This window comes from Crocuta crocuta, unplaced genomic scaffold, assembly GCF_008692635.1.
Source record: "Crocuta crocuta isolate KB4526 unplaced genomic scaffold, BGI_CrCroc_1.0 scaffold247, whole genome shotgun sequence".
In the NCBI taxonomy this organism is placed as follows: domain Eukaryota; kingdom Metazoa; phylum Chordata; class Mammalia; order Carnivora; family Hyaenidae; genus Crocuta; species Crocuta crocuta.
Window position 1 is genome coordinate 3,103,172 of NW_027531910.1, and position 10,743 is coordinate 3,113,914.

Consider the following 10,743-nt stretch of genomic DNA (forward strand, 5'->3'; position numbering starts at 1 on the left):
ATTTATTTCTCTCAGAGTTGAACTCAGGCTATTAGTGAAAGTTCACACAAAAATATGAAGTTCCATTTAATATAGCCACAAAGCCATATTCCCGAGATGTATGGCATTGACTCTGTAATACATCAGATAAATTAACCAACAAATCTGCATTAAGTGCTCTGCAAAATTGTGAGATTGCCATTGTAGCAAAGAACTGACAACAGATATAACATAAGGGATTTCCCTTCTAGCAGCTTCCAATCTTGATATGGAAAATAAAACAAGAGAATTTAAAACACAAATTAATGATGCAGATAATTAGATTGTTAGAATGAAGGAGGGCAAAAATCTAGTAGCTGGATAATAATCATAAAAAAAACCTCATAAGACAAGAAGGAAAATTGTTGTCGCTTAATTGAAAGATTGGACTTGAGCAACAAAAATGGTTGGAAAGTACTAGCTGGAAGAATCTGCCACCACTATTAGTATCACCACTAGCTTCCTTTATAGAGTATCTGCTATGCCTCAAACTCCACGCAGGCACTGCACCTTCATTAATTCATTATCCAGCAAAACTGGTGGCTGCCCTCAGGGAAGGAGAGACTCAAAATTTATTAATCTTTAGAAATGCATCATGAGACGTAAGACTAGTGTTAAATTTACAGACCCATTCAGCTCTATCTCCTAGGCATTGATCATGTAACACTCCCTCATGGTGTGACTTACTTGGCTAAAGAAGAGTATAGTAGCATAGCAGGAAGAACTGATCATTAAAAGGCAGGCTTCGTTCATGTTATAAAAAACTTTGAATATGGGGCTAAAGAATTTGAATACTTTGTGTCAATAAGGCGCCATTGATGGATTTTGAGCAGGAGGTTGATGAGAACAAAGAAGTGCTATTAACACACCAGTATGACACAGACACATGAAACCATTAGAGATGTAGAGATAAGATAAAAACCGATGCAGTAGTCAAGCACTGTGAACAAAGGGTATGCAATAGGACATGAGAGAAGTGAAAGGGAAGAGGGACATCATAAAGGCTGCATGAGTAGATTCTCAGGAAAAGGGGTTCTACTGTTTTGAATGATTTGTTCAGTCATGTTAGTTTTTACATAGCATACAAGGGAAAATATTTCTTGTGATGATTATATAATGTATAGCCGTTAACATTTTCTGCGTCCGTGTGTGCAAAGACGCCTGTAAAGCAGGGCCAATAAACTCGTTACCTTTCTCCTGTTAAGACATTCCACTGGCTCACATACATTATTGTTGAAAGACAGAAGCAGATGTTAATGGAAGTGATGTTTAATGATCTGTGACCCTATATACAAAGAATAGAGGCATCATAGTCATCTGCTAACCACATCCATGAAACCTGCCAGTGCAATAGAATTCATGACCTTCAGATCTCAAGCACCAGCCTCTTCCCAGTGAGTTGAAAGAACTCAGCTGGAAGAAGAATAAAAAGGAGAGTAAACATTTGAACAAGTGTGACATTCCCTTGTATCGGGGGTAAGTGATATATACACAGCCTTCCCTTTACCTCCCATTTCCCCTACAATTAGGGTGAAGCTTGTTCTCAAGGTGCACAGCAGCTGGGGTTCACAGGAGGGCATTACCACAGTTGGATGCCAATCTTTAATGATGCAACACTGCCTATGTACACAGACATCAAGGTCATCAGCAAATATGTGAAAAATATCACAACAAGTTTCTATTAAAAGCATCAGTAAGGATGCAACGACCAAAGGAAAAGATTTACTTTCTAATCAAAGAGCATCTATAGACAATTGAACACATGCGGTATTGTACATGAGAGAAAGGGCAATATCCACAACATTTGGAGGGGAAATCACCAAAATAAGTTTTGTAGGTTTTGTTAATTATCATTACTGAAATGAAAGTTTCACTTTGACACTGAGAGTCACCAAGAGAGAAACAGTTCCAAATTCTTAGGCATCCTGCCATGTTATGATTAATTTTACAGTCCATGCATGGATGTTTAGTTAGAGAAGAGAACTGTAGATATCTTGTACAATCCATCAAAATAGTAGGAATAAACTGTCACTCCCAACCTGAGCCGTGAACATGTTTATTTATGAGCCACTCTGCTGAAATTGAAAAAAAGAAAATCAAGACAGCAATGCAAAGAGAAGCTTCTGAAATGTTCAGCTGTTAAGCAACAGCTAGTGGAAAGCAGGCAACAAAGAAAGCCTGACTTATTTTTAGTTTTCAAAAAGGCTGGGGACATTGGTTCACGTGGTTTAGGTTTCTTACTCGACCCACCTAAGACCCTTAAAATCTAATGTGATGGTCTTCAGAGTTTGGCTTGTTATTTTTAAAAAAGAAACGAAATCTCTTCTCCAAATCTTTCATGTTAAACCTCATTAAGAAAAACAGAAAATAAGTATGCCAACATGGTAAGTGGTCATCTTTGTGAAACAGTATTGTACGTGGTTTTATATCTTTCTATAAATATGTACTTTTCCCCACCACTTTTACATTATAAGATTATAATGACACATAAAGCCAGAATCTTCTTTCTCTTACCTATATTTTTATCCTCATTTCTTGGGCCAACAACTAGTGCAAAGTAGGGCCTCAATAAATATCTGTTAAGGGAAGGAATCAATGGATTAATTAAAGTAATATCAGGGTATGATCTCACAAGGGACTTACTCTTAAATTCCCATGGGGTATAATTATAGATCTAAATAAAAGTACACAGGCACTCCTAAGTGGCTCAGTCAGATGAGCACCCAATGTTTTATTTTGGCTCAGGTCATGATCTCAGGATCATGAGATGGAGCCCCACATTGGGCTCTGCACTGAGCATGGGCTCTGCTTGGGGTTCTCTCTCTCCTTCTGCCCCTCTCCCATGCTCTCTCACTCTCTAAAATTAACTAACTAACTAACTAAATAAATAAATGTGCACAGATTTATTTAAACTTTGAAAAATTTAGCTAAAGAAAAATCTACTTATTATTAATACACAGAAGAAATTTCTACAAACAACAAGGCCAGTCTGACTAGAAATGAGTAGAAGATAAGTTAATTGGTGGCTCCAATGTGTTATGCAAAAATAAGAGCATGAAAACTTAAAAAAATATTTTATCTTATTATGTAATATTGGGTCAAAGAGGAGATTTGATTACTACAGTGTTATGTATTCAAACGTATGGGATGTTGCCAAAGAGTGTTTTTGATGGAGAGAACAATTTACTAGTTAAAATTTTTGATCTAAGATGCTGAAGAAAGGACAAGAAGATAATACCCAAAGACATAACTTAAGGAGTTAAGAAATGAGAGAGAGAGTAGCTGATGACTCAAGGTCTGACTGATACTTTGTAAAAAGATGACAACTAGAAACAATAACAACAACAACAAACAACAACAACAAACAAACCTTAGAAACAGTTTCAGGGGAAATATAGAAAATTACTTGAGAAGAGAAATTAAAAAGAACAGTAGTCATAGAAGTTACTTAGAAATTATGAGATAAATATTCCACACACAATGGAAATAAATTTGAAAACAACTACTTGTTTTAAATAAGTATTAAAACGGTAGAAAACTAAGGAGCTAGCCAGTAACCAGAAGCACAAATAAAGAGGCATCAAAGAAGCTCTGAACCAGATGCAGCAGGCTCTTATGATTTTTCTGGCTAATGTTACAATACCTTCAGCAAGTAAATAATCTTCATTTCACTGAAATTTCCCAGAACATATCCCTAAAATTTCTTCCAATAATTTTATAATACCAGCATTACCAAATATAAAAAAAGTTCATAAAAAACTGAAATTTTCCTGGGACTTCTTGTGTCTTGCCTTCTCCTTGAACCATTCTTCCTTAAGATGTGAAACCCTCCCATTACCAAGGTATCCGTGACAACTTTTCCCGGTCCTTCCCTGAATACTCCCCTGAAGATTGCGCTGCCCCAGGCACTCGCTATCCAATTCAACCAATTTTATTCTATGTGTTGAATCACAATGTGAATTTATTTTACCTTTTTCCCCCTCTTTTTCTTTTTTTTAACACACTTATTGTTTATCTCTGGCCACTGGAGGGTAAACTCCATGAAGACACAGCTGAAACCTAAGTGTTTTGAGCACTACTAACCAGATAGTACACACTCAATAGATATTTGTAAATGTTAATTCTCACTTAGGATTAGACATGTAAACAGCTGATAGATTTCAGTTAGATACTATGAAGCAATTATATTTTAAGTATCATAATTAAACATATTTTTATATCACCTACCATGAAGTAGAGCAGTGCACTAAAAGGATAATAGATGATGAACTGATTATAATTTATCCTACAAAAGCAGGGATGGTTGGTTCAACATTAGCAAATCTATAATGTAATTGCTTACATACATGTAAGCATTTTCTAAAACTCAGCAAATATTCCTAACTGAAGCATTTAATAAAATAGCATATCATGATGCAGAAAACTAAGGAAAAGTGAGGTTTTGTGTGTACTTCGGTATAGTCCCTTGGAACATACTAATAGATTATGGATATTGGTATGGTCTTGGCGACCACTACTCCTGAGCAGGAAGCCTGAATTCTAATTTGGCTCAGGTATCCCTCCAATTTGATGGCCCTGAAATAGCTCTGCACTCTGTAAATATTAACAAATAGAATCAATGGGAAAAGTTATTATTACTTTCTCTAGAAATCCCTACTTAGGCTTTAGGGAAGTTGGGCTAGAACATGTGGCTTGTCTTATAGGAGTGTGAAGTCCTCAAACTCTGAAAAAGTACAAGGTCCAGAAGACTCAGGCAAGGCTAAGAATCTTTCTATGCAAATGGAAGAAAAACAAACAAACAAGCAAATTATCCAGGCCTTCTGAGAGAGAGGACTTAAGTTTTAAGTTTCCAAGTTAAAAAATAAATTATTAATGGGAACATAATTGGTAACAATATTGAAATATTTTTAAGAACCTGGTATAATTTGAAAACTAGAACAAAAATAGAAATAAAGCTTGCTAAAACAGAATTGAATCCAGAAACAGAACCAAATTTTAAAATAATATTTCAAATCTGTTGGGGAAATATGGCATTAGGATAAATGACTAGTCATTTGTGAAAAATGTTAAATTCTTACGTTATTCCTTATACCTGAAAAACTTCCATATTCATTTCTAAATAAAATATGAAAATGGAATTATTAAAAGTTCTAGAAGAAAATGAAAATGGAAATAAAACAAATCTTATGCATGTCAAACCCTTTCTCATACTGATCTAAAACCAGAAAAAAGGCCCCACAAAATTAATTTTAAAAATATAAACACTACTTGCGGTAAAAACATGACAACAAGTTTAACAGACAAATGACAAACTGAGAGAAAATGTTCAAGATTTGACAGTCAGCTATAAGCTGCTTCTACACATCATTAAGAAAAAGTTACTGTCTAATAGAAAAAGAAAAATAGTGTGAACATGTAATTTTAAAATAAATATATCATTCATAACCGTTATTAGAGATCAAATAGGTACAAATTGTAATAAAGATGAGATATCATTTTTGCCAATCAGAAGAAACTTTTCCTTTTTCCAACCATAATAACAATGACATAATGATAATAATAATGGTGATGGAGAAAATCAGGCCTTGTAATAGACTGTTTGTAGAGTATTTGACATAAATTCATAAACTGTCATTTGAAACTACCTGTTTATCACTATTATGAAATAAGCATACATTGAAATAATACATACGGAATTCTGTATTAATTAAATAATCTGGTAAGTGCATAGATATGTGTGTAAGGATATACATAGCACTGTTTTTTAATAGAATTGGACACAGATGTTGGACATAATTGCAAGGGAATTCTATGCAGTCATGATACACAGAGTAATGAATGTGTATAGTTTCTCTGGTGCCTCTATATACACAAAAAATGGAAACTACACATGAAATATTAACATTTGCATATTAAAGCATTACATTGATCTCCATTTTCCACTTCTTATATACAGAATTTTTAACAATTGTTATAACTGCTTATAATTTATAATGACAATCTTTATATATAGAAAGATATATAAAATGTATGTAATCAGAAAAAAATGTGTAGTAATAAAATGGGTAAGAAAAGAAGACTTGTCTTCAAGATATTAAGTCATAGTACAAATTTTCAATAATTTATGTAATTAATACCGGTATAAGAATCAACAGACAGGTCAAGTAGAATTAAGATTGTCGATATTTAAATATAGATAGCTGATGTTTATGTATATGATAGTTATGCCAAAGGACATATGGAAAAGGATGGATTATTCACCAAATGGTATAGAGAAATGTGTGAACTTTGATCCTTTTTTTAAAATCATACAGTATATACCACATTTTGGAAAAACAAATTAATTCTGAAAATAAAGTAATAGGAAATTGAGTGACTTTTGATCTCTTTGGAAAATTAAGAATTATTTACTTAATGATGAATCATGGGAATCTATTCTGAAACCAAGAGCACACTGTATACACTGTATGTTAGTTAACTTGACAATAAATTATATTAAAAATATTTTTATTAATATGAAAGCAATGGAAATTATCATAGAGGAAAATAATAGTTTATCTAAGTAAATCAAATATTAAAGCAATGAGTGCAGAAAAAACATACCTTTAGACATAAATTTCTTGATTTATTTTCACAGTCAAATGTGAAGGCAGAACAAAGCATCTCATTCATGAGAAAACTCACTTCCCAGGTGTCTTATGTAGGAAGATACCCACGGAGGATAGACTTAGAAAAAAAAATGCATGAGTACAACAGACGAAGCAGTAAAGAGATCCAAGATCAAGTTGATCTAACTCTTTAGCTCTACAGTAGGCCAAAAGGTAAAGCTTGAGAGAAAGATGCTCCACAGAATAAGCACTATGATGGAGACTTTAGAAGAAATAAGATATGAAAACAGCACAAAACACCATGAAGAAAAAAAGAGTAATCAGAAACTTCAGGAAAAACAAACAACTGAAATTGAAAGCCACAGATCAATTGTAAAGAAACCAGTCCAAGACAAAGCAAGAAGACTTTAGTGTTCAGGAAGAAAAATAGAATAAAATGGCATAGGAAAAATAAAAATAGAATTACATTTCAAACATGAGTATTATGAGAGTTACCGAATAAAAACCATGGATTCATTTTTTCCCAACAAAATGAAAGAAAAGCAATTAGCAACTCCAAGAGAAAACTACAATTCAGAAAAAGCCCGATACAAATATGAAAGAGAAGAAAAATAGTATGATTTTAGACACCTACTAGGCTTTAACAAAGAAGAATACTTTGAGTGGCACTGGAGGTGCAACACTGAAAGTGTAGAAAGCGAGGTATAATTATAAAAAACTGCATGATTTTCTAGTGAATTTTATTTACCTAGTCATGATTGCATCAATGTTTGTTTCATTTTTAGAACCAACCTATAGATAAAGCAAGAAACATTTAACGACGTGTGCAAAATACACAAGAAAGTAGAGAAAGAGAACGACATGCAATGACAGAGTCCTTGGTAAGTTCATTTACACGTTAAAGTGGAAGCAAGAAGTATTTATTGCCCACAGGTTTAAGGAAATGACTTAAAGATCTAATAAAAAGCAATAGAAGAATTAAAGATGGGCTTACAAAACTAATTGGATGTAGAGATAGAAGCAGGGGAAGATATGAATTAGTAACCTCCTCATTTATCAAGGATTCAATTGATGAGATTTTTTATTATGAGTGAATTATTTGGACTTCTATCTGGGAATGCCTGAAGAAATAAAAATAGGAATGCAAAATGGAGTTAACTCAGGAAAGTGCCCTTGAGATAGGAGAAATGAAAATGAAACTGTTGCTACTCAGGTTAAAAAATGTAAATTTCTGTATTATGATAGTTTTATAAATAAAATGCAAAAAGCATACTGGAAATATTTGAAACACAAAAAGGATATTTTCTGGGTTAAAAATACAAATATCTTTGAAATAAAAAAAATAAATATATCAATTTTCAAAAGAAATGAGCCCAAACTGGCAATTTAAAAAAGCAAAAACTGGGGCGCCTGGGTGGCTTAGTCNAAATAAATAAATAAATAAATAAATTTAAAAAAATTAAAAAATAAAATAAAAAAGCAAAAACGTACTTTCATATTTTATCCACCAAATAAATCAATACAATTAAGCAAAAATAAGGTACTTTTTAAGTAATTAAGTTTTCAAAATATTTAAAAATATTATAATACCAATGTAACAGTAGGGGCAGTATGTATTTCTACACTTTGCAGTAGGAAGTGTTAAATGGTGAATGTTTATCGGTCAAAAAAGAATAATTTTATCTGGCAGCTTGACCCAATAAATTTAGTTTTAGAAATTCATCTTAAAGGTATAGTGCCACCATTTAAAATTCATAAATGAGCATATCCATATAAATATTATTTATAATAGTTAATATTTAAAAATTTTGACCAGCTAAATAAATAAAAATAGATGAAGGCGTAATGAATGTTTTCTTAGATCATATCAAAAGTGAAAAAGAAAACCACATACAGGAGTGCCTGGGTAGCTCAGTTGATAAAGTGTCCTTCTGGCTCAGGTCACAGTCTTATGGTTTGTGAGTTTGAACACCGTATTAGGCTTTCTGTCCCCCTTCCACTCCATCCCTCCCCTGCTTGCTTAGGTGCTCTCACTCTGTCTTTCTCTCTCTCTCTCTCTATCAAAAATAAATAAAGATTTGTACAAATTTACAAAAAAAAGAAAAGAAAAGCACATACCATGTAAGATTGAGAAACGCTGCTTACAATCTCAATGTTAATGTATTTCTATTACTCATACATATTTAAGCAATTCATTTACATAATGTAATCATTATATAGAATGAAAGATTATCTGTATGAATGTGTATACAAACTTAGAAACAATTGTAAAATACTACTATTCTGAGTGGTTTGTTTATGGTTAATATTTATCATGTTGATATTTCTATGTTTCAGATTTTTAAATGTGTCCTTTTATATTATAACCAGACAGACTATATATTATTTATGGTTGATAAACTAAACTTAAAGAAAATAAAGTTATTTTTATTTCATAAAGCCAAATATAAATTATCTAGGAACTCTGCTTAGCTTAAATTATATCACTTAAACGAAGCTGCAAATTATTTTCAAGGACTTTATGAGACTTACTGCTGAGTGACTAGATACAACTAATTCATCATTCATATAACAAATCCCTTATTCACAAATAGAAAATGAGTGCTCTCTGAACACATGATCAAAAATTAGTAGAGATTTAATTAATGAAGTTTCGTTGGCCCCATAGAAAGTTTTAGTTACCTATTTTAGGCTTAATTGCAGACACAGAATTTCTCCAGTCACAGTTAACACATATGTTTATAAACTTTAAAATTAAATACATTTATGTGATTTTATTTTCATGGTAATTTAGCATTATGATACTGTTAATTTTATTTCAGGACCTATTCTGAGGACTTTATCAAGCAAAAAAAGCAATAGGGTTTTTCAAATTAGATTTCAGTGTATCATAAATAAATCAGTAGAACATATCAGTTATACACACACACATAAAAAAACTACAGGTTTGCTGTGAAATTTATTGCAGTAAAGAATATTATACAGGCATATCTGTTGAAGTTATAAACTTCAACCAAACAGCCTTAGATGATAGTCTCAGACCATGTACCTTGAGGGAAATTGTATTCTACGCTCACTGTGTACAACAAGTTCTTCACAAAAAGAAAACAAAAGTTAGTTATTCAGTAAACAGGAAGCATGAGTACCTGAATTATTTGAAAATAAAGATATTCCATTTTCTTCTAGTGGAAAGGGGAAGGAGAATAGAAGAGGGTATCTGTAAATGAAGAATTAAAATAAATGGGGGCCTATTTCAAGAAGCAATTATAAACTCTACTAGAATTTAAATCTATTTTATAGACCAAAGGGAAATAATGTGGGTTTTTTGAGGGAGGTATAACAAGAAACAAGATTGGGCCTTGCTGTGGACAGAATATCCCACAGAGATTCTCTGTCAATGAAACTTTCTTAATTTTAAAATTTAGGAAATGCATGCTAAGTACAGGCATCCATTTGAATAATCACAGTGAGTTTTATCATAGGAAAGGCTCTGAGAAGTCCTGTGATAAAATGTAACCTCGGGGGAAAAATGTAAAATCTGTTCAAATTTGCTGACTCAGTTCTGGCTAAATATATTTCATCAAAAATTAGTTTGGATTATAGCTAATCTTCTAAATTATCCCTGAAAACAGCTGCCTTATAATGATATCAATGTATTCTACAATGAAGAGTGTGACATAACAATAGAAGTCTTTATATTACTCATTGTTCTTATGATATACTGGGCAGTATTCATTTTTAAAAATTTCCTACATTACCTCTCACTTCCTGCTCTTAAGCTTGTCTTTTCATGTAAAAAATTAACAAGCCTGGTTATTAAATATGTAAAAATGTAAATGTCAAGAAATATCTTAAAAAGTGTAAGAATTATTATTTTAAAATAGTAAATAGTTTTTTCCTTATAAGATTTATTATAGTTTATAAATTCCCTTAAAGGAATTAAAAATCAAATTGTAAAATCAAAACTCAAAAAGAATTTATTTTACTGTTACTATGCATGAGAATCCATCAGAATTATTTTCAAATCTTAAGTCAATCCCTGTAATCACCACTACGCCCCCACCCCTGGCCCAAAAAAATCCAAAACAACTATAAACACCCATTCCATCCCAACTAA

General features: G+C 32.2%; 1 long non-coding RNA gene across 1 annotated transcript in view; it reads left to right on the top strand.

Annotated features, from left to right (window-relative positions):
- Window positions 1–7,491, top strand: part of LOC144240372 (uncharacterized) — an 86,735-nt gene extending 79,244 nt beyond the window's left edge. Inside the window, exon 3 of the long non-coding RNA XR_013337696.1 lies at window positions 7,412–7,491. This is a non-coding gene — a long non-coding RNA (uncharacterized LOC144240372). The remainder of the gene's footprint in view (window positions 1–7,411) is intronic.
- Window positions 7,492–10,743: the final 3,252 nt, after the last annotated feature.